This window comes from Eleutherodactylus coqui, chromosome 6 (genome assembly GCF_035609145.1).
Source record: "Eleutherodactylus coqui strain aEleCoq1 chromosome 6, aEleCoq1.hap1, whole genome shotgun sequence".
NCBI classification, from domain to species: Eukaryota; Metazoa; Chordata; class Amphibia; order Anura; family Eleutherodactylidae; genus Eleutherodactylus; species Eleutherodactylus coqui.
Genome location: NC_089842.1, coordinates 163938636 through 163961816, shown reverse-complemented (window position 1 = coordinate 163961816; position 23181 = coordinate 163938636). Strand labels below are relative to the sequence as shown.

At 48.6% G+C, this 23181-nt stretch overlaps 1 protein-coding gene across 8 annotated transcripts in view; it reads right to left on the bottom strand.

Moving 5' to 3' along the window:
- KLC1 (kinesin light chain 1) overlaps nt 1-22341 on the bottom strand; it is a 97463-nt gene extending 75122 nt beyond the window's left edge. For all 8 annotated transcript variants that reach the window (XM_066608123.1, XM_066608122.1, XM_066608128.1 and 5 more), the window contains exon 1: nt 22163-22341. The gene's annotated coding sequence lies outside the window, so the exon portion shown is untranslated. The remainder of the gene's footprint in view (nt 1-22162) is intronic.
- Between the last annotated feature and the right edge of the window lie 840 nt (nt 22342-23181).

Genomic DNA, 23181 nt, shown 5'->3' with positions numbered 1-23181 from the left:
GGATTGCGGTCTTTAAACGGCCTCAGCCACTGCTGCCCTGAGGCCAGAAGAAGTTGGTAGCAATCACACAGCATTCAATGTGTGCATGACTGCTCAGCCAATCACAAGCTTCAGCGGTAAGATGGCACATGACCGCTGAAGTCTATGACTGTCTAAACAGTCAGGTGCACAAACCAGAGCTCCAGCAATGGATCAAGTGCCATTTAGTGGACATAGAATTCATTCCATGGACATAATTCCCCCCTTCTCATTCCAGATAATCCCCGTAGGCCTCAGGATAAACCTAAATGCAATTATTTTTTGACAGCAAGTTGAGATCTTGAAAATGGTGCAAGATTGATACAAACTATATATTAGAAAGACGCAGAATCGTGTACACAGGAATACATCTAATGAGAGAAATGTCACTACTTATGAGCCACTTCTCCTCGCCTCGCTCTGATCATTCACTCTGCGCTCCTCTGTCTTGTCACTTTATTTTTAGAAGTATGTCACTCAGTCATTCGCTTACATGCTGCTCACATACATCTATGGAGAAAAGAGGCAGGAGGAGGAGGAGATGAAAGCAGCTGCAGAGTGAGAAAGAGGCAGTGAGACACCACTGAAGGCTTCAGTAAGTGGTTTTTTGTCTCCCCAATGCTGGACTAACATCTCCACTGCTCAGTGCTGCTAAGTAATGACCTTCATGCTGCTTTCGTGGGTGTGCTACAGAGACAGAGAAGCAGGATCTCCTCGGTATTATTGTAACTTGACACCACCAGAAGCTAGAGGGTTGACAGGGGGAACGCCCCTCTCACGCCCCTAGCTCCCAATAGGTAGAATTCCGCAAGGTCCTGGAAGGTGCGTGTCAACATACAATACCACCCATACAGGCGGCCAGCGCTCCTAATGATGTCCTGCGGTGTGCGCGCCCCACCGGCACTCAGTTGTTGGGACTGCCGGGTCCACCTGCTGCCTTCTGTCACACACCTTGAGTCGCCGCAGGCACGCTGGGAGCTAAGCCGCCGGGAAACAAAAACAAGCAGTGATGCCGGGGATGCTGGGAGAGGGGCCGGGAGTCGGGACTACAGATGTCTACTCGCCTGCCAGTGGGGATGAGCAGCTACAGAAAAGCGCAGATCACAAAATTCAGCATTAGCAACCTAACACAACGGCAGGAAACCATGCCAGACTTTATTCAGCACTGAGGAGCTTCAATCATGGCCGGAACTCGGGAGGTCAGCCAGGACATCACAATCATAGTGGGCTGCCAGGACCTGCAGGGGAGCCTTAGCTGCAGCCAATGAGGTCAACGGGGCATCACTCCTCTCTCTCACTTTCTGGTGGCGTCAAGATACAATAATACCGATCTCCTCTTTCGTGTGTGTGCAATGTATGGGAGACATAGCAGCTAGTCTCCACTCACTAGCTCTGGGAGAACTGAAATTTAGAAATTGAACACGCAGATGAGAAAACATTTGAAAAATTAGATATACAAGTCATGTCCGGATCTAGATCTACTCCTCATGTACACACAACAGCTTACGCTGAAGATTCCCCCCAAATGATATGCTTTAACCCCTTGAGTGGCACGCCCGGAAATTTTCCGGGACGAGCTCCACTGCTCATAGTGACATCGCCCGGAAGATTTCCGGGCTATGTATCACTATGGGAGCTGCAGAGCACAATGCCACAAGCTGTGACAGTGTGCTCTGCCTGCACAGACCCACACAGAGCAGTGCAAGGGCTTTGAAAAACCACCAGAAGATATTGCCGACATGTCGGCAATGTCCTGCTTTGTTTACAGGTTGCCATAGAGACCATCGGCTTGTCAGAAGCAAGCCGATGGTCTCTGTGGCAGGGAGAGCTGGTTGTTAGCTGTCAGAGGACAGCTAGGTACTCTAGCTCTTACAGCAAAGATCAGAGAAAACCTCCGATCTCTGCTGTGTTAACCCTTTACATGCTGCAGTCTATGTGACTGCAGCATGTAAAGGGTTGTCCATGCAGCATGTAAAGGGCTGTCACCATCGGACCCCCGGAATGTGATCAGGGGTCCTGATGGGTCCCTGTGGAAGTCCCCTAAAGGGACAAAAAAAAAAAAAAAATTTAAAAAAATTAAAAAAAAAAAAAGGAAAAAAATTATTAAAAAAATAAAAAACACTTGTCTCCCTTTACTTTGTAAAAAATCAAAAATACAAATCACACATGTGGTATCCGTGTGCGTCGTAATGACCCAGAGAAGGAAGTTAATACATTATTTAACCCCTTAATGACATGGCCCCTTTTTTTCTTTTTTCCCCATTTCTTTTTTTCCTCCCCCCTGTTTAAAAAATCACAACTTGTCCCGCAAAAAACAAGCCCTCATATGGCCATGTCAATGGAAAAATGAAAAAGTTATGGCTCTTGAGACGCAACTGCAAAATTAGTTGAAATTCAATGATTAGACCATTTTAAAAAACCTGCCCTGGTGGGCACGACAGGGTGGTAGGAAACCTGCCACTCAAGGGGTTAAAGGGCATAAAATAAAACATCCACAGTTATAGCTCCCATGGGATTCAACTAAAAAGGCTGAGTAGAATTCTCTAGGACAAGAAAATAGAAGACAAGTCAAGAACATCTATTTACCGAACCAACGTTCTGTCCACATTCTTTATATGGAGGATTACATAGGCAAAAAAATATGCGGCAACCATTGCGCCACCGTAATGTGCAAATACAACATCACCAACTTTTGCCTCAGAGGAAGCTACAAAAATACCTCACTGCTCCCCTGCTGTGAATAGAGAGAATGTCTGAAAAGAGGAGTCTGACCACAAAGCTCTATGGAAGGCAGACAGAAAACAGACAGAAGAACTCCCCAATAATGCAGGAGACCAACATCTCACTAGTATGCGGCAAAACATCAATAATAGAACCGATGCTGGAACAGAAAACATCACCGGGGAATAAGATGTTCTCATCTTCAATGACCTTCAAATGGTTTTCTGAAGGAAAAAAATGGCTTTGAGGTTTTTTTCCTTTTTTCCAGGTCGGATGCAGTGCCACATCCAGCACACATGCTGCACGCACATTATCGGATTACCCCAGACTTTAAAGACCGGCGATACGACATACATCTCAGAGGATATCCCCTTCATCACAAAGACGCTCCCAACAAAGGAGGAAGTGAAAATTGTTGATGTAAAGGAATTTTCATTCTGTCTCAGGATACAGGGGAGGCAAACAGCAGCTCTAAGAGGCAGACGCTGCGCTGCCAAGACAGATCCTTATGACCACGGAGACGTGTGTCACCTTCACAGGGAGGACTTGATGTGCTTAAAGGAGTATTCCCATATCGTAAGATGATGGCATATCTCAGACAGCAAAGGACAGACTACCGCCAATCCGCAGAATGAAGGGTCTGTAGTTGCTTCGGTCTCCCCCTGCAGAGTCGGCAGCACCCACCCGTGTTACAGCATAGCTCAGTTCAAGTGACTGGAAGCAGCTGCTGTTACCTGCACAGGTGGGTATCACCGCTGTGCAGGAGCCACAGTGCTAAATCAGTACTGCAGCCCTTCCTTCTCAGGATCGGTAGAGTCTGGGAGGTCAGACCCCAACTGCGAATACCCCCAGTTTTCTGGTCGATTTTTATCGATGTCCTACCTTCAGGATAGGTCATCAATAGTTGATTGGCTGGGGTCAGCTGCCATCAGCAAAACACACAAAATATGGAGCGACAGCAGACAGCGCCAACCTCTGTGTAGTGGCCAATGCTTGTAATTGCAGGCACAGCTCCCATTAAAAAAAAAATCAATGAGGACTGCGCCTGCAATTACCAGCGCTGGCCACTACACAGGGGTTGGAGCGATCTGTGTTCACTCTGTATCCTGAATTTTGCGTGTCACAGCGGGCACATGAACAGCTGATGGTCTGGGATCTTGAGCGGCAAACTCCCTAGCTGATCTACACATGACCACCTATACTAGGTCATCAATAAAAATATCCTGGAAAATCCCTTTAAAAGGATCTTGAGCTGAATGCACATCTAGTATAAACAGTTCCCACATAAGTGCCTAATAATCTCCCTCTGACATCAATAGGCTATAATATATGACAGGGGTTCTCCTTAATACAACACCTGTCAAATCATCTTAGAGCATATGAACATCCTACAATGGGGTCATCTGTTCTGGACTACCCAAGCCAAAACAGTCACTAAGCTGCTGTTCTGATGGATTCGGTATAGCCATGTGTATTATATGGTCGCCATTCATTTCAATATATATCGCCATATAATATTTCTCATGTTTTATATAGCTGGACAAAGCTTCACTTGCTAAAAAATATGACAGGCAAAAAAAATAAAAATATTGACTGCTGGTTTCTGATCCCCTTATTAACATGCAAATGCAGGGTTGACCACATAAAATATTCATCCCTATGGAGAGACACAAAGCTTCTTGATCCTTCGAGGATTTCTTCTACTGAGCAGATGAGACAGATAGCAGCCTTTCCCCCCCAAAATGCAGCTTTTCCTGTGTTCAGGTTGGTTTATACACTGAAAAGTAGTTGATATCAAAATAGCTTATAAATATACACATAGTATGTATGGATGCTATATATAACCCGTTTCCCTGAAAATAAGACCTACCATGATTTTTCAGGATTTTTGAAAATGCAGAATGATTAAGGATATTTGAGCACGCTTGAAATATAAGCCCAAGTTACAGTTAATAAAAAAGTCAATTTAAAAGTATCCAGCCATACATGTAAAAAAGTAAAATTTCTTGGAGCAAAACTTAATATAAGACACTGTCTTATTTTTGGGGAAACAGGGTATGTATGTGCTGCAGACTGATCACATCAACTTGCAGCCTATTTGTGTGAGGTTTCCATTCTTATGCAGAAAGTCAAACGTTTACTACAAGTTTAAAAACAGGGTGGATACAAATATGCGATGAGTATTTGAGGCTGGTAAATATGAGTCAATGGAGTGCCAGCCCACACAAATATGAGTTCATGTACTTCCAGACTGCAGTGCAAGCAGATGACATAGCATTATGTGGCCACAGGCACTGGACGAATCACTGAGAGTGACCATAGTAACTTTATGGAGAGTGTGACGTACACCGTGCCTTGTATAACCAGTCACACCGGTACCAGACGCCCGAACTCTGATGATGTCTCCACACTCAGATAGGAAATTAATGCTACTAATAAGCATTTTTAGCCCCTACCACTCATAGCAAGGGAAGAGGACTATATTACACTGAAGATCACTGCATTAGGGACACCCACTCAATGAGGGGTTGGTCCACCTTTTTGGGTGATCACAGCTTTCAGACATCGGGGGAACACATTCCACAAGCTGGTGTACATCTCCATGCTCAACCTGACCTATACTCGCTGCAGAAGCTCCGTCAGGAAGTCCTGGTGGAGTCAAGATTGAAAGGGGGGGGGGGCGACGCCCCCTGTCAGTGATTGGTAGTTCAGCTGGATAGGCAACAGGTCCTGGCAGCCCACTAAGGAGAGATGGAAAACTCATACAGTCGCCACGGCTGCAGGGGTGCCCAGCCCCAGCAGCACTGTGCCGTTAAGCGACTTCAGTGGTGGTGCAGCATTAATCGCCGAAAAGGCGTACTTGGAAACACATACCGAGAGCCCCGTAGAACACAGCCAGCGCAGAAGCACGGGGCCGTCAACCTCCTTCCTCGCCAGCTTGCCATACAGTGGTTAGAGGGGGGGGGGGGGGGGGGGGGGGCTGACCAGGGACACCACTGGGCCGTTTCCTTCCCCGCCGCTGCGAGATTCACTGTAGCCGGGGGCCATCAGGAGGGAGAGCACAGCGTGAACCCTCTTCCTTGCAGGGCCTGCAGGACGGAGGGCCGAGCGCCGTGGGACTCACACTTAAAGGCGGCGCATACAGAGGACAGCAGGAATCCAAGCACAGGCATCCGCACAGGAAAGCACGCAGTATGCAGAAAAAAGTGTGACCACCACCAGGAGGAACACACCACACAGGCCATACAGCGCTGTGGGAAACAACGACTGAGTGATGCTGGGAGACAACAGCAGCGAGTAACAGTAAGTAACGGGCGCCGCATGCACAGCACACCACACCCAGCTTTTAGCGATGCTGGTAGGATCTTCCAGGACCTTTACATCTTGCACCAATCGTTCCTACATGGAAGCCCTGTCAAACCCCTAGTTCCGGTGGTATTAGTGTATCTTGATGCCAGCAGGAGGTCCTGGTGGAGTCAAGATTGAAAGGGGTTTCACGCCCCCCGTACCTGATTGGCTGGAATAGGTGGGAGTGCTGCAGGTCCTGACAGCCGAGTAGGCAGAGGCTGTGGCTGCAACCCCCTTTTCTCTGTCCCCGACTTGAAGAAAGGAGCGTGCTGCTATTTAGGGCAGGACAATAGACCTTACCGGCGGCCGGCCACAACAAGTTATTCCGCTGCCAAGCATGGAGGGCTGCACCTCCATGACTTCCAAGCCCACGCAGGAGTCGTGCATTGCTGTCGCTGAAATCCCCGATCCGCCTGCAGAATAAAACAACGCAGCACGATGCGCCTTACACTGGTGAGCCGGGGTGGCCATGAGGAAACCCACAGCGCCCTGAACTGGTTTAGCCTTCGGCGGCTATGGAGGTGCTCCCTCCCCCATCAGTTTCCCTACCCACGGTCACCATAACGCAGGACACAGCCGCCGGCCCGCAGACACTTGAAGCAGTAGGACACCTGGGAGGACGGGGGACAGCCGCTTAGCTGATGTAACAGTGCAGCAGGTGAGCGGCCCATTACACACACCGAGCACTCTTCACTCACTGAGTATGGCGCTTTCTCATGCAATTTAGCCAATTACAGGACCTTTGCTTCTTGACCCTATCAGGAGCTGGGGGTGTGACAGGGGCATTCCTCCTGTCAAACCCCTAGTTTCCTGGTGGCCTCAAGATACACTAATACCAGTTCCGGTGATGTCAAGATACACTAATACCAACAGTTCTAGGCCATGCCCGGAAAACACTCCTAAGAGCATGACACCACAACCACCGGCCTGTTGAACCCCAACAGGACACCCATAGGATAATGCTTCGTCCTTTTTGCACTATATACAGACCTGGTCATCTTTAGGCTGGGGTCACACAGAAAGGAATTTCAGCGGAGTGGACGCACCGGAAAACTGCAAGAATTCAGCTCGAAAAACACAGCTTCAAAAACTGCGGCCCTTAGCAGCGGGTTTTGGAGCGGTTTCGCCGTCGGCATTCCGCTGCAGCTTTCTCTCCCCATAGAGAAGCCGCTGTGGAAAAGAGAAAATAATTGACATGCTGCAGAATTGAATTCCACGCCGCATGTCAGTTTTCGTGCGGCTTGGCCGCAGCGTGTGGATACGATTTTTGCAAAAGCTCTTCCACTTTGCTGGCTAATCCCGGGATTAGGACCCACGGGCAGAGTTGCTGTGCGGACTTTACACACGGAAATTTTGCAACAATTGTGCTGTGTCAACCCAGGATTACGGTTCAGCAAGAAATGGGAGTTATAACTCCAGACGACTGTCTGCCATGTGTCTAAGATCCATTGAAGTCTTTACTGGGTGTATGTGAGGCGCTGTTAGCCATGATATGGGGTCATCAGAAGCACCCTTGTAGGCCTTTCGCAGTTGAAACCCAGTCGATGCAATGAACACATTGTGGAAATTTGCACATTGTTGTACTGCTGGGTCAGTGGGTCCACTGTGGCACATAACTGTTGAGATACCAGACGTGCCACCCTGAAGCTGCCCGTTTCAGAAATACCTCCAACAATCAGCTATTGACGGCCTACCCTGCGGCTAAGCCATACATTTTAAAATGTTGGATAACCCCTTTAACACACCACAGGACGTACAGTTACGTCCTGGGTGTGTGGGGTATATATGGAGCAGAAACTGAAAAAAAAAAAACATTTTCCCATAATGTGCAAAATTGAAAAACATGGTGGGGAGCTTGCCTTTAGGCTGGGTTCGCACAGTGCGGATTTGCTGCAGTTTTGCTGCGGATTGCCGTTGCATATCCGCACTGCGGCAAAACGGCTGCGTTTGCAGTGCAATGTGGCAGAAATGAGTTTGCCAAAAAGCTGTTCTCACAGTGCGGATTTTTTTCCGCACAGCCGCAGTGCGGAAATGCAACTGCGGCGCGGTTTTAAAAGATGCAGCATGTCCATTCCACTATCTTTTCCGCAGCGCTTTTTTGTCCCTAGACCTCTATGGACGCAGCAAAATCCGCACCAAAATACGTGGCAAAAAAAAAACGCTTGCAGATTTTTCCGCAGGAAAATCCGCAAGACAAAAACATTTGAAGCGGTTTTGCCGCAGAAGCAGTTCTTCTGCGCAAAACCGCAACGGAAAAACCGTGGCAAATCCGCCCTGTGATAACCCTGCCTTAGGGTCGCGAATGACTAAACGGCTAACAACATTATAGACACTAAGGAACAGCACAGGGCTATATTTGGGATATGTTCTCAAGGGCACCATAATAGTGCACCCGTGGAGATACATACGGCCTCACTTTACCCCCAAGTACATTTCATAGGGAGGTTTTTCTTATTGACTGCGTGTGAACAAAAAATATCCATTGAATACCATATTACTGAAGTATTTTATTCTTTTATAGCTGAGGAAGAGCATCCCCCACGTACAGCACCCGGCGGAGCGTGGTATGTCACACAAGGCTTCTGCAGGCTCTATGGAGAGTAACAGTACATGTAAACATACCCAAAATCTATCTCCACCATATAAACTGCAGTAACGAGCGCCAGTCAATACGCTATATTGTGCCGTAGCTACAATAGCAGAATGTCCGCCTGTATACAAGTACCACGAGCAAGGAGCTTAGCCTAAAAACAAATGCAGATTGATATGCCATCTGTTAATGAAAGCTGAATGACACCCCCGCCCTGCGATTATAGGGTATAGATTATGTTCTTGTAGGAGGAGGGTTGGGTGACTCCTTACACCCCCTGCCATATAAGGTTACATGGTAATACTGCATATTGATGTTCTGACATGATTGCGGATGAACATTATAGGGGATGAGAAGACAAGAATGTTGCAAGGAGGGTTTACGGTTTTCATCTTTTCTATCTCCGCCAGATGTTCCCATCTCTGCCGACGCGATTATCTTGTAAGCTTACATATGCTATTTCACGAATGCCTTGCGTCATTGTAGTCAGTAGGTATTTTCAAGGGTGTGACACTCGCCTGACTTGAAGGAGCTGTACGTTTTCTTACTGCAATGTTAAAGAAAGAAAGAAAAAAAAGAAGAATCGAGCCCTCGTTTAATGCAGCTATTAGGCGTCTCGGGGGATTCGGCGCTCCAGCAGCTTCTTTGTTGCCAGGATAGGTCTCCAGTAGACACAGCTGATGTCTCTCCAGCATGCAGCCATCACACAATGTACTACTCTATAGGGCGGGAAGAAAGCCACAGACGCCATATCTGGACAGAAATCAATAATAGATGGTCTCCGTTACAAAACGAGCAAATCTACTAGAGGTTTATTACAGACCAAGAGGATGAAAGCTGCGTGTACCGCGGTACATGCCATCGGTATAATGGAGCGCCCCCACATGGTTATGTACTACGCTGCGGGATTACGCCAGGGCAGACGAAAACAGCATTGTGCGTTCCTTGAATGGAAGCATTCACTTGCAGGAGAGGAACAGGCAGCATTTTGGTGTGCACTTCAGAGGGTCTCTGTTGGTTCCCGTCATACAGGGTGGGCCACGGAAAAGTAGACTGGAACTACGCTTATGAAAGCAGTCTGAAAGGAAGTCTGTGCTGCCCATAGCAACCAATCACAGCGCAGCTTCCAATTTACCTCAGCAGTATAAGAAATAACAACCAATCACAGTACAGCTTCCATTACACCTCAGCAGTATAAAGGCCACTCTCCCGTGTTCAGTAAACACCGCTCAGAAGCGCGGCATTTCACCGCAATTTTGATCAGCTTTAACGCACCCCAAAAACAGTGGAAAAGTGGAAGAGACAGCGCTTGAAAATCACAGCATTCAAGTGCGGGTCTGAGAAGCCCCTTTAAAATCAATGGGAGAGTTCTAGCGTGGCTAGCGCAGCACTGGAGGAGTCCCGCGGTGCATAAGAGAGTGGCCCAAGAAACAACCACCAATCACAGCGCAGCTTTCATTTTAACTCAGTAGTATAGATGAGCGAGTACACGTGCTAAAGGTAATTGCTCGAGTGAGCATTGCCTTTAGCGAGTACCTGCCCGCTCGAGACGGAAGGTTCGGGTGCCAGGGGCGGGCAGGGAGCTGCGGGGGAGAGCGGGGCGGATTGGAGGGGAGATCTCTCCTCCCCCCCCCCCCCCCCCCGCTGACAGCCGCTACTCACTGCTCCCCCGCGACTGCACCCGAACCTTCTGTCTCGAGCGGGGGAAATACTCGCTAAAGGCAATGCTCACTATACTCGCTCATCTCTACTCAGTAGTACAAAAAAATACCAATCACAGCGCAGCTTTTATTTTACCTCAGCAGTACAACAACCAATCACAGTGCAGCTTTTATTTTACCTCAGCAGTACAAAAAACAACCAATCACAGCACAGCTTTCATTTTACATCAGCAGTACGAAGTAAATAGTCCAGCAGGTACCTACCTGCAGCTGAGCTGGGCATTTCTACTACGGCTATATTTGGCCCTAAATTCAGCCACTTTCTTAATGGGCATTCCAAAAGCAGATTATGAGCAGAGTCTGCATCAAGCAGTGAGCTGTCCCTTCCTTCTGCACATGTATTCCACATCCAAGCTATGGTCTATTCCCACTATAACCAACGGGGTGCAGACCTTAGGGGGGAGTCCACCACAAACGCACACCCAATGTTCCGCCGTATGTACAGACCTTAGGCCCCCTGACCACGGACATGATTTCACAGGCGGTAAATCGCCGGCGAATCACGCTATCTGAAGCTTTCCATAGCACCGGCCCTGTGTCTACGAGCAGAGAATCACTGCGATTCACCGCTTGCAGCCCGTTATTCGTGGCATGCTGCGAATTGCCGCGATTCTCCACGGTCAGCCTATCTGTCAGATTTTTTTAAATCAATGGGAGCCGTGCCTGCAGTTACAAGCTCCGGCCACTACACAGAGGTCAGCGTGGAGACTGCCACTCCAAATACACAGAGGTCGGATAGGTCATCAATAGTATTTACTTGGAAAGTTCCTTTAAAAAAAAATAAAATAAAACCCTGCATTTTTCCCCACTGACCACAGAGCCTAATATTGTGATCCTTCCGGATCTGTAGAGAAAGCCTTGCAGCAGTAGTCCCACTAACATCAACCGCAGGATTACGCTGTCAGGTAACCCCTCCATGTAGGTAACACAGGATCTACCATTCACAATAGGAATAAGCTGGGACTCTACACTCCCTTCCTGCAAAATGACCTATTCACAGCTCACAGCATGTCTAGAATCGAGTCTCCCATACAAGTCAATGGATCAGCTCTTGTCCACTGTGTGAATGGCCCATGAAGCTGCTGTAAAGGACAACTCTACATGCTGTTAAATGTAGGTTAGAAAACAAAAAAAAATTCTACAAATCAGAAAATAAAAACAGATTAGACAAATGGAAAAAATGTCCATCTTGTTTTAATGAATAAAATACATTTTGGTGATGTAGTCCCTTTAAGTCCCGCCGGTTCAGCGCAGGTGCCCTGATCACCGCGGCTGCAATTCCAGAAGCTCCTAATGCAGTCACAATCATGCACACATGACTGATGCTTATTAAGCCTGTGATTGGCTACAGCGGTCACATGAATGATAAACACGACAGCTTCCATAGCCTGGGCAGCTACACTGAACAAACAGGTCTGGTAGAAAGTCACAGTTGTTCCCATTTGAATGACTTGTGAACAAATTTGCATGGAGATCTCTATGAATGCCATCTTGGCAACTAACTAATATAAATAAGCCTACAGGCTTTTTCTTGCCGCACACTTTGACCCCTTTGCGTGACCTCTGGTGGATGATCTTGGTGTCGTTAGATTTGTGTAAATAATAAAATTTGAGTTTGATATATTGAGTGACCCGTCAGGCCAGGTCCAAGTTCCTATGTTAGGCTTCATGTCCACGGGAAGGTCGAATCTCACATCCGGGAGCCACCAGGGGAACCAGACCCTGCTGGCAGAAGCGTCCGTGCCGTCAGACATGCTCAGTACAGATTTTTTAAAAATCTCCTGCTCTTCCTTTGGAAAAGGTGACCTGTCCGCAGTTGACAATGGGTCAGGCGGCTTCCATTGACTTAAATAAATGGCTGTGATTGGCTCATCGAGCGCCGGCTGTGATTGGCTGCCGACACTCAATTAACCACTCACAGCGCTCGCTTTGCTGGAGACGGGGTACTCAAAGCCCCGTCACCAGCAGAAGCTCCACTGTCAGATGAGGAGGACGCAGCTTACTGGAGCGCCGCCGAAAACCATCGGGACGCCGCGGAGCAGGTGAGGTCTTACTATCGGGATAGGACCTATTTTTGGGGAAACAGTAGAATTGGAGAAGATCCCGGCAGAGTACTGTGATAAGGAAGACATAATGCATTTCCAAAACCTTCTGTATTCTGTACCCTACTACCCCCAATCATAACATCAAGTGCTTTAATTACAACAAATCACCAGGAAGGGTTAATCTGAGCAATTATGCTAAACAGCCAGAAAATGTGATTTAATAGGCCATTCATGGCAGCAACCTAGGAAAATAACAGACATTTCAGCACAGCTACTGTAGATCCCAATCAGTATGCCCTAAAAGCCTTGGCACTGCTTGAATAACAACGTGGGCATGACGAGAATACAATTCTACTCGCTTGGACACCGGCAAATGACACATTTCAGCCAGTGCATGCCTCCCTTTGTTGTGTGAGACAGGCGCAGGGTGAGGGTGGCCGATGCCTCACTGGCAGGGTGTGTCGAGAACATCCCAGAATAAGGACCATGCCCTGATTAATAAACCTCAGCAATGAGGAGAAGCTGCTCTAATTTAACCCTGCAAGCGTAAAAGCAGTTGCCATGCTGTCATGTAAAGTGCTTATTAGCTGTACATGCCCTCTGCTGTAATACCAGCCTGTGTGCCCTCATGTACCCAACACTGTTTTATGTATAGCATATGAAAATTATATACCCCATCAATACCCACTGTAACCTACCGCACCCTGCATACTACTGTATAACACTGACCGCTACCACACACTAGTCCACTGGGACCTACTGCTCCTCCCCAGCCCACACCGCACCCTACATACTACTGTATAACACTGACCACTATCCGACACACTAGTCCACTGGGACCTACGCTCCTCTCCAGCCCACACCGCACCCTACATACTACTGTATAATACTGACTGCTACCACACACTAGTCCACTGGGACCTACCGCTCCTCTCCAGCCCACACCACACTCTACATACTACTGTATAACACTGACCACTATCCGACACACTAGTCCACTGGAACCTACAGCTCCTCTCCAGCCCACACCATACATATTACTGTATAACACTGACCACTATCCGACACACTAGTCCACTGTAACCTACGCTCCTCTCCAGCCCACACCGCACCCTACGTACTACTGTATAACACTGACCACTATCCGACACACTAGTCCACTGGAACCTACAGCTCCTCTCCAGCCCACACCATACATACATATTACTGTATAACACTGACCACTATGCGACACACTAGTCCACTGTAACCTACCGCTCCTCCCCAGCCCACACCGCACCCTACATACTACTGTATAACACTGATCGCTACCACACACTAGTCCACTGTAACCTACCGCTCCTCACCAGCCCACACTACACCCCACATACTACTGTATAACACTGATCGCTACCACACACTAGTCCACTGGGACCTACGCTCCTCTCCAGCCCACACCGCACCCTACGTACTACTGTATAACACTGACCACTATCCGACACTAGTCCACTGGGACCTACGCTGCTCCCCAGCCCACACCGCACCCTACATACTACTGTATAACACTGATTGCTACTACACACTAGTCCACTATAACCTACCACTCCTCCCCAGCCCACACCGCCCCCTACATACTACTGTATAACACTGACCACTATCCGACACATTAGTCCACTGTAACCTACTGCTCCTCTCCAGCCCACACCGCACCCTACATACTACTGTATAACACTGACCACTATCCGACACACTAGTCCACTGGAACCTACCGCTCCACTCCAGCCCACTCCACACCCTACATACTACTGTATAACACTGATCGCTACCACACACTAGTCCACTATAACCTACCACTCCTCCCCAGCCCACACCGCACCCTACATACTACTGTATAACACTGACCACTATCCGACACACTAGTCCACTGGAACCTACCACTCCACTCCAGCCCACTCCACACCCTACCTACTACTGTATAACACTGATCACTACCACACACTAGTGAACTGGAACCTACCTTGGCACAATGTACCTTCCCTCCCACATGATATCTAGCAATGCCTAAATTTACAAGAGGGGCCATGGAAAAGTAGGCCGCACCACACTCTTATGAAAGCTGTCTAAAAACCATCTGTTGCCCATGGCAACCAATCACAGCACAGCTTTCACTTCTTATACTGCTGAGGTAAAATGAACGCTGCTCTGTGATTGGTTGCTATGGGCAACAAAAACAAATATTTTGTTTTAGACCATTTCATAAGGCCACTCTCACACAAGAGTTCGTAAAAATGCTGCATTTTTTGCGCAGCTTTTTCTGTGCTTTTGTGCGCGTTTGCCTTTGTTTCTACTGCATATTTCTGCGTAGCAACAACATAAGCAAGCCGATGATGAGGTCACAACTTTTATTTACGCTCCCGGTGGCATAGTAACCTATGTAAAAAACACAGTATTACGCGTACGATTGCGTATTTAATTGGTTTTTAACACAACCCATTCATTTCAATGGGCGATATAGCTCGTATTTCAAGCACAACGCCAAAAATAGAATACGAAATGTGCGATTTTAATAAATACGCTGAACAAAAACACTAGTGTGAGGCCCCATTGAAATACATGGAGCCTTAGTGCCGCGAAAAACGCACGCAATACGTGGGAAAACATTAAAAAAACCGCTTGTGTGAGAGTGCCTAAGGCTAATTTCACACAGGCGAGGGCGATGTGAGGCCATGAATCACAGCCCAATACCGCCTTCGCCATCCATGTGAAAACAGCCTTGCATCCCTTTGGTGGCCTTAGAGTGTAGTGCCAGGCTACTTTCTGGTAGACCACCCTGTACTTACCCTGTAGAGGCCCTTCTACACGGCACAATTAGCATGCAAATAAATCTACAGCTCGAGAGATTTGCAGAATTTGTTAGGTGTACGCTGGTGCAGCGAGTGAACGATCAGCGATAAATTGTTAGATTGTCGCTGACTGGGTCTTTCATGCAAACCTAACAATCATTGTACGTCTGCTGCAAATCCTTTGGTATAAACAGGTGTTGTAACGATTTGCTGATAGAAAGCAGTGACAGGCGGGTGACTAGAGGGGAGCTTATGTATGAATGACCCATCAAACCTACCCAATTAGGCCGGGTTCACACAGGGCGGAATTGCCGCTAAAATTCTGTTTGGGATTTCGCTGCAGCAAATCCGCCTGTGGCCACTAATCCCGAAGCTTTTCTTTTCCGTTGTGGCCTCGCTCCTCTCTATGGGAGAGCCGGCTGTAATGGAAAAGCATGTGGCTAAGCCACTACAAAACTGTGGCTAAATGCCACGGGTTTTGAAGCTGCACTTTCCCGGCGGAAATCTCACGTTTTTTCGCTGCAGCCAAATTGCCAGATTTCTGCCGAAAATAAGTCCCATAGGAACCCTGCCTTATTGTTTAGTGTAAACGCACGCCCAGCGGACAATATACGATCGCAACATCATCACTGGACGCATACAAGTTCTTATTCATCTAGCCCTAAAACTAATTAACCCTTCCCGGCTACACCGCACATTACAGCACTGTGCCCCAGCGTTCCCATCCACATAACTTACTGTACATCCCAATGTACCTTACACTACCACAACCCACCCCGTCCTTCAAGGCTTATCCACCTTACCCCAACGAGGGCCGTATTAGAAGTTTGTCCCCATGTTCCTTCCATGACTTTTAGTTCAATTTGCCCAGATGTTTAGCTTATGTTTGCTAAGGCTTCATTCACACCTGCATTAGCGCATTCCGTTACCCCATTCCACTGTAAGAACAGGATAACGCAACGTCAGCCGAGTGCGGATCATATGATGGACATAGCCCCTCAGACCCCACTAACTAGGGTCTATTGGACTTCCACAACGCCCCTGGCTTTTATGGACATAACAGTACAACATGGCCTTCCCCGTGAAGTTAGACCTTTTAATAATTTACGTATTTTTCTCACGGTATTGCAATAAATAGAATCTAACATTCAGCGCACGCAAATGTCTTCTTCCTGCAGGTTAGACTGCGGCTTATTATCATTGTTGTATTCTTCACACACATCCTTGCAATGGCTTTATAATATTCCTGATGGTTCCTGTGGGCTGTAAGGAGAGAGGCGATAGGAGTAATGCCTGCAGCGCTGCTTGGGCACAATGTAAGAGACAAGATGCAAACCAGCAATGGAGAGATCAGTGACGCAGCGCCGCTTCTCCCGAGGGGGAAGCGCAAGACAGAAATAACAGACACCATTCTAAGCGCTCTATATCAGGGAGGTAAACTCTCAGCACTGTATATCCCCACAAGGTGACTCAATAGGTGATAAACTGACTCACCCTGCCACTGAGGATCACAGGCATCTCATCTGAAGGGGTTAAAGAACTTATACACAAAACGATCATCGGACAAAACGAGCAAAAGTGAAATTTGTTGCAGGGTACTACAAAAGCCAAATGGATTAACATCTGCGCAAGTTGCAGTGAGATCCCACGCTTGTGCTCCCTTGTGCAAGCGCAAACACAGATAGGCAATAGGTCATGGTTCCTACACCTTGATCTGACAGACGCTGTGCATTTTATTATTTTTTTTAAGTCTCTTGCTGTCCCGAGAACACAACTATCCGTAGCGGGTCCCTCCTGCCCCGCGGACATGAGCTTTCTTCGGCCGGCGGATGTGCTCGGCACGTCGGCGGCGTGCCGCGCGCATGCGCCGGGCACATCCGCCGGGCCGAAGAAAGAAGATCCGGCCGCAGAGAAGGGAAGATCTGCACAGTCCGCTGCGGTAAGTTTATTCTTATTTTAGGTCTCCCGCGGATCAGGACAGCTTTCATAGGCTGCAATAGAAGCCTGCGGGAGCCGTTCCCGCGGGAGACCCGCACGAAAATGGAGCATGTCCATTTTTTTTCATGTTTTTTTAAATTCACTTTTATTGACCATCCGCGGGTATTTATTTACCCACGGGTGGTCAATGCATCCCTATGGGCTGCGGATCCGCATGCAGGAGAAGAGTTAAAATCCGCTGCGGATTTTAATTCTTCTTTTCCCCGTGTAACATGAGGCCTTAGAGGCAGCAAGTGGTGCGGATCTTCGGCACAGGAGACACGTGTGGATTTTATAGTTAAAATCCGCCCGTGGACATTGGGCCTAATTGCTTCTAACCTTCAAATCTGCAGCAGCTCTGCAAATGCCTTCAAATGTATTTGTGGATGCCCTGCGGATCCTAAACGCCCATAGAGATGAATGAAGCCAGATCCACACGTGATCGCGGTAAAATGGAGCATGCTGCGATTTATTATCCACGCGTGGCATCCGCAAATCATTTAGCCTAGGTTCACACGGGGCGGATTTGCCGCGGTTCTGCCGCAGCAGATTCGCCCGCGGCCGCTAATCTCGGGATTGGCCAGCCATGTGGACGAGGTTTCTCAGAAACCTCGTCCACACGGGACGGCTAATCCGCTGCGGTAAGTCCGGTTGAAACCGCGGCTGCGGCCGCCGCAGCCGCGGTTTCAAAAGAAGCAGCGTGTCTATTTACTTTCTTTTTTTTTGTTTGTTTATGTCACGGCCGCGCGCTCCTCTATGGGAGAGCGGGCCGCAACGGAAAAGCAAGCGGCCGGGCCGCTTCAAAGCCGCCGCGGCTTAAACCGCGACGGTTCTCCGGGCGGAAATCTCGCGGTTTTTGCTGCGGCCAAACCGCGAGATTTCCGACGGGAATACGCCAAGTGTGAACCCAGCCTTAAAATTCAAGAAATAAAATCTGCTCGTGGACATTGGGCCTCTAAAGTAAGGCCTCCTGCACACTACAGACACGGACTGCCGCAACAGAATCCGGCTCTGCCAGCAGCGGCATCTGCGTGTACCTGCTATAAAGGCTTTTCTGTACTGCAGATGGACCTGGCGGCCCGCCGTCACACATGCACAGTACAGACTTTTTTTCAAAATTTTGTTTTCCGCACTGTCACCAGGCAAAGACACTGAATCCGCGACCTATCCACAATGTTTATTGCGGATAGGACGGTTTTCATTGACTTCAATGGAAGCCATCCACGGAAAAAATTGAGCATGTTGCAATTTTTCCTCCGCTTGCGGAAGCCGAAATTGGTTTCTGCAAGTGTGGAGGAAGAATCCATTTCTCATAGCATGCTATGGGTGCTATCTGATGCGGACCCCCGCTGCGGATCCCACAGCAAATATCTGCCCGTGGGCAGGAGTTCTAACAGTCACAAACCCTATCCGCATCTCCTGCTAAAATGTGCAAGCCATAATAGAAGACAAGGCAATCAAGACACTCAAAATCAGTGTGCGCTAGTGACGTGCCACCAGAAATGTATCATTTTGCTTTCCTCTAAATGTACACAGTATATTACTTATGTGGTTCAGAAGGCCAGAAGTATTGTGACACTTTATAGGCAAAGCAAAGGGGAATGTACGTCTGTATAGCATACACAGCCTGCTGCTATTCTGCACAAGAAACACTCCAAAACTGGCCAGAAATGACCTGTTTAGTGTCAATTATAATCCCACCCCTTTCGGAGTTTCACAGGACTAATATGCATCAATGATTTGCTATGGAAGTCTGGATGGCAGCCTGTAATGTACCGTTAGTGGTTGCCCCTATGTAACAAACCCACAATATATCAGGGAGGACGGCTCGCATCATTCCAGGTACGGCATATGAAGAGAGATGGCTGCTACACTATAAACCCTCTCCACTACACAGAGGTAGTCCTGCACCCGTCACAAGTTATTTTAAGCAATAATCGTTGGGTTTAACTGCACGGACATCGTGCAGCTTTCTTTAACTATTCGCTCATCGTTGTCTTTCAGCAACTTATGCAAAGTGAACGCTGCCGTTTGAGCGATCGTCTTGCCGTGTAAATGCACGCCACGATTATTGCGCAAAAGAGGTCTTTTGAGCAATAATTGTTGCGTCTAAATGGGCCTTTATAGATGTGGCACAAGAAGATCTTAAAGGGATTTCGTAGTTCGGTGACAAAATGTATCAATGGGCCTGAAGGGGAGTTATATTACCAGGCTGTGTCCTTTTCCCCGTTCAGCCGCTGATCCTCTTCTTTCTGGGGTCCCTCTTCATACTTCCAAGATGGTCACAGCAAGTCTTAAGGCCCTTTTACACGGCACCATTATCATGCAATCCGCTCGTTAAATCAAGCAGTTTGCATGGTAATTGTAAGGTGTAAATCACTGTTTAGATCTTTCATGCAGACGCAAAAATCATTGTTGGTCTATCGCTGCATCGGCCCGTGTAAACAAGAAGCCGTTAATCTATGAACCACCGCCTGTCTACTGTGTGTGGAGGAGGGTGACCAGAATGATACCCAGCGCGCTCCACCTCCATTCACTGAGTGAGGAGTGCTCCTTTGGGAAAGTGTGCAACAAGTACTGGTAGGTGTGCTGCGGCCATGTTGGAAGAATGAAGAAGTGGATCAGTGGCCGAACCAAGAAAGACAGCACTAAGGAATATAACTCCCCCCTAGTCACCAGGGTTAGAGGTTTGCTACTATTTTGCCGGTTTGTGTGTCAGATGTATCAGAACAAAGATGTGCTATTTAGTTGCAACATTTGTGAAGGCTAGAAGGCAGACTGGTTTGGGAGGGGGGGGGGGGGGGGGGGGGGGGGGGTTAAGTCTACCCTTGGTGGGAGCCGGGTATACCTGGATTCTGCTTCATCACAGTTTATAAGAGTGCTCACACTTTGCTGAATTGCTGTGGATTTGTTGCAGGTCTGCAGCAAGTTTACCTTTCAATTTGCATTTAGTTTTTAGAGGTGAAGTCTGACCGCATCCTAATATCACACGCCTCCAATAAAGGAGTTATACATAGGGCTCCTATAAGGCCATTCTGTAGCGATTCGCTTCCAAGATACAACTTCTGCAAAATCAGCTCCCACCCGCTATAGGCATTAGTGAGGACAATATGGGGTTTACTCTATAGAACAACATTGAATAGATCACCAGGACTCCCAATTAGTATGTGGGCATCAGTGTGCACACCAGCGCCCATCCTCACCGGGGGCCTCCAAGAACAGCTTAAGGAACAAAGGGCTTTCTTGTTACCATGCTTCCAAGGACATTGCACACTGCTGTAGCACCGCACTACATAACATGCCACGGCCGTCCAGCCATATATACGGGGGCTTTATACTAGAGGCGGGGCTCATCAACCAAGGACAGGAGCAATGAGCAGTACATGATGAAGAACCTAGGACAGCTCCCCATGTCACTCTGCTTCCTTCCCTCCTATTGTCTGACCCATGACCATACAGTCATCCATCAGAGATACCCGTTGCCATCAGACGGCACATCGATGCTCCTCACCCTCAATACAAAGACATCACCTCTAGTGCCGCATGCAACAATGACACGGCCTGCTGCCGAGTACCCAGCACATGGCCGCCTACAGCCACAGCCTCCAGGACATGGCACAATACAGTCTTCACCTGCACAATCAAGAACATAATCACCTTCTAATAATCCACAACCCCGCCCCCCCGACAGCCTGACCAACAGCCCTCAGAGACCCCACCCATGAAACAGCAAGGTACCCCCAGCAGGTGACCTATGAGACTGCGCCCTGCACAGCCAGGCCTTGCGTCACATACAGCTTCCAGCACGGTTCACACGGCGCAGAATGTCCGCGGCTGGACGTCGGCATAAATACCACAACCATGTGGTGCAGATTTTGATGCAGTTTTTAAACACGGATTTGGTGCAGAATTTCCCCCAGTGGATTCTGCAGCCCAAACTGGCACGCTGGGCATTTAAATTCCGCTCCGCCTGTCAATTTCTGCATTGGTTTGTGCGGATTATTTCCGCAGCTTGTGGATGAAATTATAAAAGCCTCATCCACTGCGCTGCTGCTGTAAATGCCGTGGATTTTTAATGTGGAGGGTCCGTACGGTAAATCCACTGCGAATCCCCCCGTGTGAACAAGCCCCTATACCCCCAGCCATACACAGTACCCACCACACAGCGGAGCACCCCACGGTCTGCACGGCTCGGGCCACTCAATTAAAAAAACGCAGTGCTTGAAAATAGCGTTAAAAGGAGGTCCCATTGAAAGCAATTGGGACGCTATAATGCAATTAGCGCGGCGCTCAAATCACTGCGCTAAAAAGCGTCAGTGCGAGAGCGGCCTTACAGGGTAGCCAAGACCGGGAGGGATAAAGGAGCCGCTCACAGTGATGACAGCGCAACCTCCCTTCTTTATATGGGATCTGATCTCCCTCCATCCCTTACACCCCATGACCCCCCATAACAGTGCAGCCCCCCATCTCTTACACCAGATGATTCCCACATCTTTGGACTCTCCATCCAATACACCAGATGATCCCCCACAACAGTGCACCCATCCATTAAACCAGATGACCCTCCATAACAGTACAGCCCCCATGCTTTACCTAGGGTGAGACCAGTAGACCCCTCTATAAAGGCATCCTCCCCCCATTACACAGGATCAGGCCATCCTCTATGACAGTACCAGACCCCCCCTTCAGTGACAGTCCGAGAGCCCCCATAACAATGCGCCCCACCAGAGGACACGAGCAGGTCATCCCTTCCACCATGACAATGCAGTCTCCCTGACATAACCCGCCTCCTCCTGCTCTCCCCGGTGGCCTGACCCACTGCACCGGCCCTGCAGCATGGAGCGGACGCCCCCCGCCGCATCACCCAGCGCCCCCATCTCCGCACTGCCCCCTGCTGGCCGCCTCGTGCATATATCGTACCGTTCAGCGGTCAGTGTCAGCGCTCTGCAGTGGTGACGGTGGAGGGATCCGGGGGTTGCCGGGGTCGTTCTCTGTCAGGCCGGGCCCAGGCCTCTCCTAGCTGACAGCCGAGGTGCCTGAGCGCATCCTCCTCCTGCAGCTGCCAAGCCGGTATCCGCCTCTGTCTGCTCCCCAATGAAAATGGCGTTCTCTCCTCCCCGCCCACAATGCACCGCGGCGAGCCATGATGTAATGTGTCAGCCCTTAAAGTGACAGCAGGGCGGCTCCTAGAAGCCAACATCCCGTACTCCATGCGGGGTCTAAGTCACAAGGAATGGCTTTCTGTTCTTTTCCTCGTATATCAGGAGTCATTCCCACAAGCGTTATTACACACGTCATGCGCAGTGAACGGAATCCGTTTTTTTCAATGGGTTCGTTCAGATGAGCGTATTTTTTGTCGCAGTGTTCATTCGCTTGAAAAACATGTGTCACGACGTATTTTGCATATATTACGCACTGCAATGGGCGGCACGCATACACGTATTCACTGCGTAGCAAATAAATGGGCGCTTCTGCGTACTTTTTTTGCGTGTACCAATATGCACTGTATTTGTGCACGCACAAAAACCTGCAGAAGCGGCGAAATAGGCGGTTGTAAGCGATTTTTGGTTTCGTAATTATGCAGCGTATTTACATGATCGAAATGCACTTACATCTGAACCCCTCTGGTTCCCTTCTCACGACTGTATGTACATTTGCGCACGCCGGAGTGCTGTGTATTTGCAGAATGAATCATGCTTCTTTGCACGCACAGCGGCGTATATTACTGCACTTTTTGCACCCTTAAGGCATGCTTATTTGCGCGCCACAAACAAAGACGCACCAACTGAAATGGCTGCGTAGTTTTAGGCCGGCTGCACACGGGCGGATTTGCATTGCGGAATCTGAAGTGGGGGTCCGCCTCCAGGTCCTGCAGCAAATACTTTTCCTGCACAAGCGGAAATTAATTGCACTATTCTGCTAAAGGAGGGGGGAAAAAA